Source organism: Patella vulgata, chromosome 6, assembly GCF_932274485.2.
Source record: "Patella vulgata chromosome 6, xgPatVulg1.2, whole genome shotgun sequence".
Taxonomy (NCBI): Eukaryota; Metazoa; Mollusca; class Gastropoda; family Patellidae; genus Patella; species Patella vulgata.
This window is the reverse complement of record NC_065884.2, coordinates 1076099-1088613: the sequence shown is the minus strand read 5'-3', so window position 1 is coordinate 1088613 and position 12515 is coordinate 1076099. Positions and strand designations below refer to the sequence as shown.

General features: G+C 36.4%; 1 long non-coding RNA gene across 1 annotated transcript; it reads left to right on the top strand.

Annotated features, from left to right (window-relative positions):
* Positions 1 to 3546: 3546 nt before the first annotated feature.
* On the top strand, positions 3547 to 5652 carry LOC126823984 (uncharacterized). The gene is made up of 3 exons (XR_007681422.1): positions 3547 to 3650; positions 5161 to 5308; positions 5557 to 5652. It is a non-coding gene; the product is annotated as an uncharacterized LOC126823984 (long non-coding RNA).
* The last annotated feature ends 6863 nt before the right edge of the window (positions 5653 to 12515 follow it).

The window sequence follows — 12515 nt, the reverse complement described above, 5'->3', positions numbered from 1 at the left end:
TCACGTGGGAACCAGCGCGCGCTCGTCTTGATTAACAAGTCTCTAAATTCTGCAACAATGTTAGCAGACGAATAATGACACAACTTAAGTAACAACAATGAACTGAGCAGCCTCTGGTTCTTTTTTTAATTTTATGAATAAAAGTAAATGGATTGTGATCTGTACATACAATTACAGGATATAAAGTTGTTTCCACATAGAAATCAAAGTGTTGCAGAGACAGTATTAATGCCAAGCATTCTGTATCAATGGTAGAGTAATTCTTTGGATATCTATTAAATTTCTTTGAAAAATAACATATAGTATGTTCAATGTCATTACAACATTCTGAGACAAAAATATACCTGTTACTATATCACTTGCATCTACCGAAAGTTTAAACTGTTTAGTAAAATCTGGTGTACTAAGAATTAGCATCGCGTTCGTTAATAAATCTGTCATGGTATTAACAATAACTGAAAAATTTGGACAAAACTTCCCTTAATAACCAGCCATATCTAAAAATCTCATCATTTCTTTCCTATAATTCGGCTGAGTAAAATCATCAATAGCTTCAACTTTTGCTTTAATAGGTTGTACTTGTCCTTGACCTACAATATGGCCTAAGTAGTCTACAGTAGCATGACAAAATTCACCTTTAATGAGATTTACAGTTAATTTAGCATCAAATATTTTTTTAAATAAAGCATCTAACTGATTCAAAAGCTGTTCCCATGTATCACTATAAGTAATAATGTCGTCAATATACCCTCACAATTTTGTAAATCGGCAATAATTCCGTTAACTAAGCTTGGAAAGGTACTGGTGCGTTTTGCATACCAAACAGTACGGTACATTCATCATTGGTAAGGTGCAATCATCATGGATAAGGTACATTCATCATGGGTAAGGTACAATCATCATGGGTACTGTACAATCATCATCACGAATAAGGTACAATCATCATGGGTCAGGTTCTATCATCATGAGTAAGGTACATTCATCATGGGTCAGGTTCTATCATCATGAGTAAGGTACATTCATCATGGGTAACGTACAATCATCATGGGTAAGGTACATTCATCATGAGTACGGTGCAATCATGATGTGTAAGGTACAATCATCATGTAAATGTACAATCATCATGTATAAGGAACAATTACAGTGGGTAAGATATTGTTTAGGTGTTACTAATTTGATCAAGGAGAAAAATCGACTAACAAAATATAATAGGGTCTTCACATGGTCTGTTTTATATAAGCAAGCTAGAATAAACAGGTTTATATGGTTCATACAGTCGTTCAATTAACTATATACCTATGGTATTTCAGAGAGCGGAAACGATAGTATGGTACGTCAGAGTACTTTGCCTAACGCGGAAGCTGACACTAGAACAATACAATCTACATGGTCTTACGAAGAAACCGACAATGAGTCAAATCAATCTACATGGTCTGACGTAGAAGCCAACAATGGGACAACACCAACTTCTCTGTCATCCCATGGGTATAAAAGCAGGATATACCACCAAACAACGGAGGGGACACATGTTTCAAGAGATAACACACAGAGTATGAATGAAACTAACGGGTTAAAAGGTGGGCAAGGTGCCAGTCGATTAGATTCCATTGATATTATTATGATCAGTACTGGTGCAGTAATATCTCTACTTGCTGTCGGCTCTAATGCTCATTTGTTTCAGCAGAATCATTGACAGTTGCCATTCGTTAGAAGAGTTGTTCGTAGAGCCGCTTTTCCGTCAAAATTTCGGTCATAGTACACAACATGGTTTATGCACGTCTAAATATCCCCTCTTGATGATCAAAAGTAGGACGTTAAACTCCATTCCATTCATTCATCTATAATCAACCAGAAATGTTTTAGAATGTGTTAATTATTTTACAGGATGGACCGAGATATATTTTGTGGATGGCGACAGTTTATTTAAATTTAACTTGAAGTCTGAAACCAAAATAAAACTTTTAACTGGGACAAAATTCGCTCGGGATATATTGGTAGATTCAAGACGGAACACGTTATACCTGGCCGTTAACAATTCTGTGAAAAGTTTCAAAACTGATGGTACAAATTTAACAGACCGTACAACATTATTCAAATTTGACTATGGTAAATACACATATTCATTAATCACAAACTAAATATTGGTATTCATAAATCAAGTTTATGTGTATGTAAAATATGTAAATAATATATAGATTTGAAATTGACACATCCGTAAACGATATAAAAATAAAAGTATGTCAACATAAACTCATTTCAACACTGGTTTAATAAAAATTGAACACTGTTAAGTATTTTGCACTCATCCGATTGAGGGGCTTTTCAAAATAATCGCATTGTATAGAAATGGACAACTGTTTTAAAGTTACAATTGTCAAAGTTAAGATTGTCTATGGTTACATAGGTGATATAAATAAAAGAGAACCTATACCCAATATCAATATTTTGATATTGATTGTCAAAGCTTTATTTATCCCAATTTTTATTACCTCGATTGGGTAATGCTGTTTCAATAAATATCTGTTTAGCTTAACTAATCTGAGAATCCTGACGTCTTCATCTATCACAATTGTGCATATTTTTCTAGCTAAAATAAATGTTATAATATTTTTGGTGTTTCTTCACACATTCAGCCGATGTGACAGCACATCCAGTATCCAAGGTCTAGGTCTTCGTGTCTGTCAATGAAATGTCAACGTGTTAACGAAACTAAACTGACTACAATCATTTAAAAGTAATAATGGAAATAGAACAAAATACAAATTCAATATTTAAGAACTAATTTATATAAATTATCATTTTTACATGTGTAACTAGTCAGTTTAACATGCGCAAGTAAGACGTTCCATGCATGTGCAGAGAATAGGTCGTTAAACGCGAATTCATTACATTAAATTTATTTCAGATTATTTACATTTCCGATTTGTAATTGTCCATGAGTACTTGTATTATACTAACGAGAAACATCTAAAGAAAGTAAAAGTAGATACCAGAATGCCAACAATCGAAACAGTCAAGATATTTAAGGGAAACGTCAACTATATGGAACTTCATACAGACATCGATAACATCAAATGGTAAATACTGGTTTATATTATGAATTGTTTTAAAGGAATGGGACAAATGGTATAACACATTCGCGTTAGATCAAAAGGTCTGGCATTGAGACAAGTGGCAAGGTTTCGACTAGCCGCTTGTGGGTTTTCTCCGCATCCTCCGTTTGTTAAAGACCTTCCCACCCCCTCGCTCCTCCTGTCGCTCTCGAATATTTACACCAAGTCTAGATTATTTCTACACCCTATGTCTGGACTGATAGTTATAATGTTCTATTTCTAGACGGATTAGTTATAATGTTCTGTTCCAAGACTGATAGTTATAATGTTCTATTTCTAGACGGATTAGTTATAATGTTCTATTTCTAGATAGTTGTAATGTTCCATTTCTAGACTGATTAGTTATAATGTTCTATTTCTAGAATAATTAGACTGTTGTATTTCTAGACTGATTAATTATAAGGTTATAATGTTCTATTTCTAGGCTGTATATTTTAACAGAATACGAAGTTCTGGTAAAATGTACCCTTGATGCCCTTCAATGTGTTTCTATAAAAGTATTTGAACATGTTTTAGTTCAGATGTTCATGTTTTATGGTGAGTTATTTATTCTTACATTACATCTAGAAATATGAAATTTATGTTTTTGTTTGTTTTAAAGTTTATTAAGCGCTTCCTCTAATGTGGTCTAAATGTTAGGGTATGATGCGATGGATTTAATTTCAGAAGCTAAATGTTCTGGCCAACAAATCCTACACGAGGAAGTAAATGGAAGTCGTGGGATTTATCTATTGGCTTTCGGTGGATAAGATGTTGTCAAACATGTATTTATTGGTTGCCCTTTTATTTCTGAACATATTTTAAAGCCAACCCATATTTCTTCACTACTTCAATATAACGTTTGAAGCTATGCCCGAAAGCTGCCATCTCCCTAAGCTCGAAAGACCCAAAACATCCACGCTAATTGTTCTTCAATACCTACACACGAAACTTGCAACTTTACACAAAGCACATACCTCCTGAAATACCCAGACCTCCCAAAATACCTCCACTTAAATCAGCTAAAACTTATACCCAAAGCCCCAAAACACCTACACCTAAAGCTCAAAAATATCAACACCCAACCCTCCCAAAATACCTAAACCCACACCTTCTAAAATATCTACACCCAAGTACTCTAAAATACATCGACTCAAGTCTTCTAAAACTTATATCCAAACCCTCTAAACTACTTTAAATCATTTAAAACCTATACCCAAACCTTCTATAATACCCAAACCTTCTATGACACCAAAACCTAAAATACCTACACATAAACCTTCTAAAAAAACCTATACCCAAATCTTCTAAAATACCCAAACCTTCTAAATCTTCTAAAATACCCAAACCTCCTAAAATATCCAAAACATCTAAAATACCCAAACCTCCTAAATAAATATACCCAAACATTCTAAAATACCTGTAACCAAACCTTCTAACATACCTCCACCCAAATCTCCTAAAAAACTGCACCCAAACCTTCTAATATACCTCGACCCAAATCTCATGAAGTTCCAATACCCAAACCTTCTAAAAAAAACCTGCACTTAGGTCTTCTAAAATACATATGCCTAAACCTCCTAAAATAACTATACCCAAACCTTCTAACATACCTCCACCCAAAACTCATGAAATAAATTTATCCAAACCTTCTAACATACCTCCACCCAAATCTCATGAAATACATATACCCAAACCTTCTAAAATAATTATACCCAAACCTTCTAACATACCTCCACCAAAACCTACTAAAATACCTATACCCTAACTTTCTAAAATACCTATACCCAAACCTCCTAAAATACCTTTACCCAAACCTAATAAAAAAACCTATACCCAAACCCCTAAAATATCCACACATAAACCCCCTAAAATATCTACACCCAAACCTTCTAAATATCTACACCCAAACCTTCTAAATTACTACCACGAGAACTTCCCCACCTGAATAAAGACAGGTAAGACAAACAGGCAACCGAGACCTTTGTAAGGTCTTATATGTTTGTAAATCACAATTTAACTTATTACTGAATAAAGATGTTTTTTTTATAAACAACATATGTTTTAGGTTTGCATAGCATTGTACTACACCGCTCTGATAGCCTGATAACCTTCCATCTAAATGACTCAAGTACGGAACGAATTGGACACAATTTTAGACGTCTTGAGAACTTTTATATTCTGGGTCAGCGTTTATTCTATCGTGAACCTCATCAGTAAGTAGTTCTGTATTTACAGCTTATCTTTGGCACACAGAATGCTATATTATAGTGCTCTATTTACTGTTCTAATACTCTCTCTCTCTCTCTCTCTCTCTCTCTTCAACCAATGTATAGACAACACATCTTGTTCATTTTGGGGGCTGATCCAAAATTTACGTTTCAGCGCATTACAAACGATTATGTATTCTGAACTTCAAATGGGGCTGATTTCAAATAAAGAGTTATTTGTCCTTTTTTTTAAGGATTTCAGTATTTGATTTAAAAACAGAAAAATCCAGAGTTATTGTACCTTTGCAATCACCCGGCGATTCCATTCTTATCTACGCCATAGATATGGGTATAGGTACGTATTGTCTCTAGTTGATTTACATGTTATAGGTACGTATTGTCTCTTGTTGATTCATATGGTGTTATAGGTACGTATTGTTGATTTACATAACATAAACCCACATTTATTATTCCCTCTCATTGATTGTCTGTCCCCTAGGTCAACCATTATTCCTATCCTTGACACTGCTACCAAACCTTTTATCAGTTGCAGACAATAATAATCAAGAAAAGCTATAAAGGCTCATCCTGTGACATTATGAATCGCACAGACTATATCTCTCAGACAGCTAAACAGCTAAACAACCCTAACAAAATACACGAAATTGGACCAAGACATCTTTAAAGACAGCGTAACCTTAATAAACAACATCTTATATGAACTGCGAGGCAAAGAATATATGATTATTTATTGCTAAATCTGACTGCCGACATCGACAATAAGGACGTCGATATTTGACTATAATGCGGACTTCGATATTTTGGACTTTTTCACTTACATAACGTTGTGTATTATTACTAGTCAGGTCAATATATGGAATATAGCCCCTCAGCCCCCCCCCCCCCCAAATTGCTACAACAGGTTTCTCAACTGATTCTGGTAGGGTTTAGTGTACTTTATAACGTACTAAAAGTTTACCAAAGTAGGACCCTTGGAAAATAGTGGGGTTTTTTCAAGATGGCGTCACAAATGGTCACGAAACATCTTAAAATGATCATAACAATGTAACTGTCAACTCAAATTTGATGATATTTGTATCTTTCCCTAGGTTGTGGAGGGCAAAAGAAATCTTATTAGACGATGCGTGCAACGAGTTGCTCTTTGTACATGTCTACTCGGGCTTTGATTCAACTTCAAGGATTTTAGGCATCGGAAAAAAGTCCGCACACCGGAAATTAGTGAAATCTGACCCTGTCCTGAAGTCCTGTGCTAGTGCATTCACCCTTCAAAACAAATTTCAAGGGGACATATCAGATCTTTGCAGGCAAAGACCTGATGGTTGATCTATCATCACTGTGCCATATCATTTTTACCAAGAAAGTGGCAACTGCTGAAGCATCTGTCATTCCTTAATTAACGGCTTCCCCCAACATCACCTGCAACAAGATTTCATAGGCAACGTGTGTACTGTCAAATTATGGTATGGATGGGGATGGCAAATGAAATGGACCCAACTGAATACGGATGGAAGCAGGAAAATGGTCGGTTGATTTTAATCATGACCCAAAACAATGCTGCGCCTAGCGAACTCTTGAAAATTATCCATTACAACTGTTCGGGGGGATGCAAGTACTTTCGATGCAGCTGCACAGGCTATGGACCCCCGTACACTGCTGTATGTGGCCCTTGTCAAACTGAAAACTGTAACAATTCAAACAACCTTCAATATTTCGATACTGAGGTGGAGGATGACACTCAAATCTGAACGCTCTGAAGCGTATTCTGTTGACAGGGGTGTTTGTGCATTAGGTGATAGTGGACACTTGAAGGTCATGGATTCAATTTCGTAATGATTGAACAACTCAGTGACATCCAAAGTTGTCTTAATATGTTCCTTGTCTCCCAAAACCTGGGGATAGACATCAAGATCATCAAATTTGAGTCAACAGTTATGGACTTGTGGTCATTTGGAGGTGTTGACGGCCATTTTGACATAATAGGCCAACACCATTTTTAATGATCTTAATGAGTTCTTTGCCCCCAAAACCTAGGAATAGACCCAAAGATCATCAAATTTGAGTTGATAGTTACATAATTATGATCATTAAGACGTTTCGGTGGCCATCTTTGACGCCATCTTGGAAAAAAAACTTTTCCGGGGTCCTACTTTGTTAAACTTTTAGTATGTTATAAAGTACACTAAACCCTGCCAGAATCAGTTGAGAACCCCTTTGTAGCAATTATTTTTTTTTTTTGGGGCGGGGGGTGGGGTGTTAAACTGTATTTTGACCTGACTATACTATAATTAATCTGTAGAAAATATTATGTTTATATAAAAGTTGCACATTACTAATACAAAATTCACTAGTGTTTATCTGTAATTATGTGTTTATATAACAGTATCACATTATTTATACAAAGTTCACTATAACAATATCACATTGCTAATACAAAACTCACTGAACCAATTATAGTATCTGTATTCCAGAGAATGGTGACGTATGAGTTATAATGTTCACGGGTAAGGTACGATGCTCATATCTATGACTTCAAATGGTCTGTTTTATATAATCAGGCTAGAATAAACAGGTTTATATGGTTCATACAGTCGTTCAATTAACTATATATCTATGGTATTTCAGAGAGCGGAAACGATAGCATGGTACGTCAAACTACATGGCATAACAACATAGAAGCTAACAGTGGTACAATGCATTCTACATGGTCTGACGTAGAAGCCGATAATGAGACAACACGATATACTGTGTCATCCCATGGGAATAACAACAGTTTAAACCTTGATCATTTACAGCCTAAAGATTTCAGTCGATTAGATTCTAATAATATCATTATGATCAGTACTGGTGCAGTAATATTTATAGTTGCTGTCATCGCATTTTGGATTGGTTACAAAAAATGCTTGAGAAATCGAAGAGCGCGCAATGTTCAACGGATGGTACCAAAGAGTAAATTGTAAAGGCCCAATGATTAGATGACGTAGTGGTAACCACAGGTTAGCATAGTGTACCACTCGTGTAATATTATATTAACAAAATTCAAAAGGCCCACAGATTAGACAGCTTAGTGTTAAAGACCGGTCAGCGTAGTTTACCTGTGGTGTAATTTTATGTTAGCGTATCGTCAAACACTCTTTGTTTCTGCAATTTATATATTAGGAAACCGCATCGTACACTAACAATTACACATGACAAACCTATAGACAGGAAAGAATATACACACACCAAAAACAACAAACCTATAGATCAGATCAAGTGAATGGATCCGGGCGTTTGACGTAGAGCCTTTAGTTATAAATACTTTATTCAAAAACACGCCTAACAATAGGTGAAGCAACTTAACACAAAGGGAAATATTTCCCGAACGTTGTGATGCTGGGGTTGTGTTAAATATCGATATTTCATTCGATGTTATCCAAATATTAACTTTAATAAAAATCAAACAACTGTTCCGTATCAGATCTGTATTTAGAAAAAAAAAGAACCCACATTGAACTTACCAGGGTTTTTTTTCTTGTTTTTGTTTATGATTCCATCAATGAAACTAAAGTTTTCACAAAGAAAACCACTAATCCCGGGGGATTAAAATAAATGCATTTCATTTCGGCTGGTGTAAATGCTAAGATCAATTAGTTTATAGGATTGGCAAGCTGCACTAGGACCCCAAGATTATTGCAAAAACCTTGAAGTGACCTCATCTTGTATTTCAACCCAGGCCGCTTGTCCTACCTTCTTTACCGTAGATAAGCCACTCCCTACCTCCACCTACCTTTATATCAATTTTAGATTCATCATTTTACTTCAAGATTCTTTCCCGAAAAGGTATTTACCGGGTGGTTATTTCCAATAAAAGTATGGTAATTTTGGTATGTATGGAAAGTAGCGACGTGAAGTTAGCATGTGGTTCGTTGTTGGTTGATCGGTATTCGCGAATAACGGAAAACGCGCCAGTTTGTTGTTCGGTATTCACGATTAACGAAAAACTAGCTACTTTGTTGTTCGATTATTCGCGAAAAATGAATAGCGAGCTAGTTTGTTGTTCGGTATTCGCGAATAATGAAAAACGAGCTAGTTTGTTGTTATTCACCAGATTTGGAATTAGTAATATAATAAAGATACGTTTATAGCAAATACGCCGGAGGTGGGTTTTTATGAACATAATTGGTGTATAAAAAACTTCAAAGTCTTGGGAAATAGAATCTAACATTCTGTCTTTCTACTCGAACAACAAGCTGTATATGTTAGCGATTTTATCCTCATGTACTAATATGTGAGAAGTGGGTAATGATGAGAACAACAAACTATGAACCAATGTGAATTACCAGATATTTGAAGCCACTGAACCAGTTCATTTCCAGGACACCTAATTAACCGAAAATGTCACAAGCAACCCAGAAAATGATTATGGGTGAGATACAATGAATATTGGCAGGGTGCAATTATACAATGACCGTATGGGTAAGGTACAATTATACAATGACCGTATGAGTAAGGTACAATGAAGGGGGGTAAGGTTTTGTCGAACGACAAAAAGTATGTGTGACTTCAAGGACTAACAAAATATAATGTTGTCTTATATATTCAGGCTGAACAAAACAGGATTAAATGATTCATTAAAATAAGGACAGTTGCTGAACTAACGGTATATCTATAATAATATATATAGCGGAGACGATAGTGAACAATCACACAATGCGACAACGCGAGGGGTTTCTAATGATGGGGAAGAAATCAGTCTATTAGATTCAAATGATATCATTACTGGTGCAATATTATTTATCTTTGCCGTCGTCGCATTTTGTATTGGATACAAGAAATGCTTTAACTGTTCAACGGATGGTACCAAAGAGTAGTTTGGAAAGGCCCACAGATTAGATGACGTAGTGTTAACCATAGGTTAGCATAGTGTACTACTAATGTTAACGCAAAGTCAGGACACAGAGACGACAATCAAAAAACTATACTATGTTAACAAAATATTCAATTTATGTGAGTTACAGTCTGTGATGTTTGAGTTGTGAGTGTGTAGTGTTAGGGTTGTGAGTGAAAATTTGTGATGTTGGGGCTGTGAGTGAGTGATAGTCTGTGATGTTGGGGTTGTGATAAATATTAATATATTCGCTTTAGCGAATCACGGAGCTCTGCAATGGAAAAATGAACATTATAGCATTCATCATTGCGGGACTTGAAATTAAGTCGCCTTTTCTCCTGTTGCCGTTTAATGCCTCCTCGAAAGGCATCAGAGGAGAAATTGGATGATGAATTAAATGAATTTGTAATGGCCAGAGAATTAGCAATATCAGGAAATGTTGTCAAGGTGGTATTATCAACATTTAGATGGTTAACTGATAATGCACTACTTTTACCTTTAATCCTACGAATCCTATCCCATACCGACTTCGATGTGGTACGGGAATTGATCCTTGAGACGTAACCTTGCCATGAAGATTTCTTTGCTTGACGTATGGTTCTACGAGCCTTCGCCCGGACCATTTGGTATGCCGCAATATTCTCCATGGAAGGGTGGTTCTTTAGTCGTCTCAGGATACGATCACGCTCTTTAAGAGCGGATTTGCAATCTTCGTTATACCATAGTTTATTGAAACGTTTTGGTGTAGTCGTGGTTTTTGGAATCGCCTGCTAAGCTACATCTTGAAGAATTGAAGTGAATAAGGCCATCTGCATCTTCTAACTCCTTTGTATCAAAAGAGAAGAGACACCAAGATTCGAAAAGAGCCCAATCAGCCTTATGCAACTTCCACCTCTGAGGTCTTTCGACCGGAGAGGGACCATTATTATCAATCAAGATAGGAAAGTGGTCACTACCACACAGATCTCCATTTACTCTCCATGTAAAATCCTGAAACAGGACCGGGGAGCAAATGGTGAGATCTAGGTAAGAAAAAGAAGCTGTGGCAGGATGTAGATAAGTAGGCGAGTCATCATTTAATAAACACAAATTATTAATGTTAATGAAGTCCGCTATTTGTTTACCTCTGTTGTTATCATCTGGACTACCCCAGAGCGAATGATGACCATTGAAATCTCCCGTAATAACAAACGGGAGAGGAAGTTGTGCAACAAGGTCATCAAGATCTCTGGGATTAAGATGTAAACTTGGTGGAAGATATACAGAGCAGACTGTTATAGGAATATGCAAAGTCACCCTAACTGCAACTGCCTGTAAAGGCGAGTTAAGGGCGACTTGACTCTGAGGGATATCTCCATTAAGAATAATGGATACACCCCCATGAGCTCTACCATCATTAGCTGAGTATTGATGGTAACTAACAAAATGTCTAAAAGACAAAGTGTCAGAATTCCGCAATCAAGTTTCCTGTAAACAAATAGCTAAAGGATTGAAATTTTGAATTAAAAGTTGAACTTCATTAAAATTTGGTTTCAAACCACGACAATTCCATTGAATAATGGAATTGACCATTGTCAGGGATAGTTAATTTTTGGCGGCTTACCGACGGGTTCCTTATGAACATACGCGACGATAATACCGTCTATCAGATCATCCCCATATCTATTATAGAGAGAGATGGGATTTTGTGAACCCCCTTTCTCTCTCTCGCGCATCTTTGCCAATTTCTTTTCTTTTTTGGAAAGACCTTCTTGTGTTGGTAGAATACCCTTTAGCTGCAAGCCTGACCCAGTAGAACTGGAATCAAGCGTGACAGTTTCAGGGGGTGGCGAGGGAGATAACTCCTTGCCGTTCTAGGGGGAAGAGTTAGGAATGATCCCAACATCTTCAGTTTGAGGCAAGGAAGATGAACCCTCGCCAGGCAAAGAATTAATAATTTGAATTGCGCTCTCACTGGTTTGCGATGAGCCCGATACCCCTTTTACATGATCTGATGAGATTATTTTAGGCATTTTCTCTTTTTTATGCCAGGTTAAATCTGTCTGAACAGAAATGGTTCTAGTAGAAACTTTGGCTACACTTGAATAAGTTTTCCCTTGTGGTGCAATGGGAAAAAGTGTAGAAAGTTCTACTTGCTTTTTGGCATCAAAATATGACATTTTAGGTTCAGACATAACCTGTTGGACTCGTTCTCTTTTTGCCATATAGGACATTCGCGAGAGTAAGCAAAGTGCTTACCCTTGCAATTAACTAACAGAAATCCGTCTGGCAGGTAGCGCTCTCATGGCCATCATGGCCACAGCGAGCGCAGGTGTCTTTACCTCT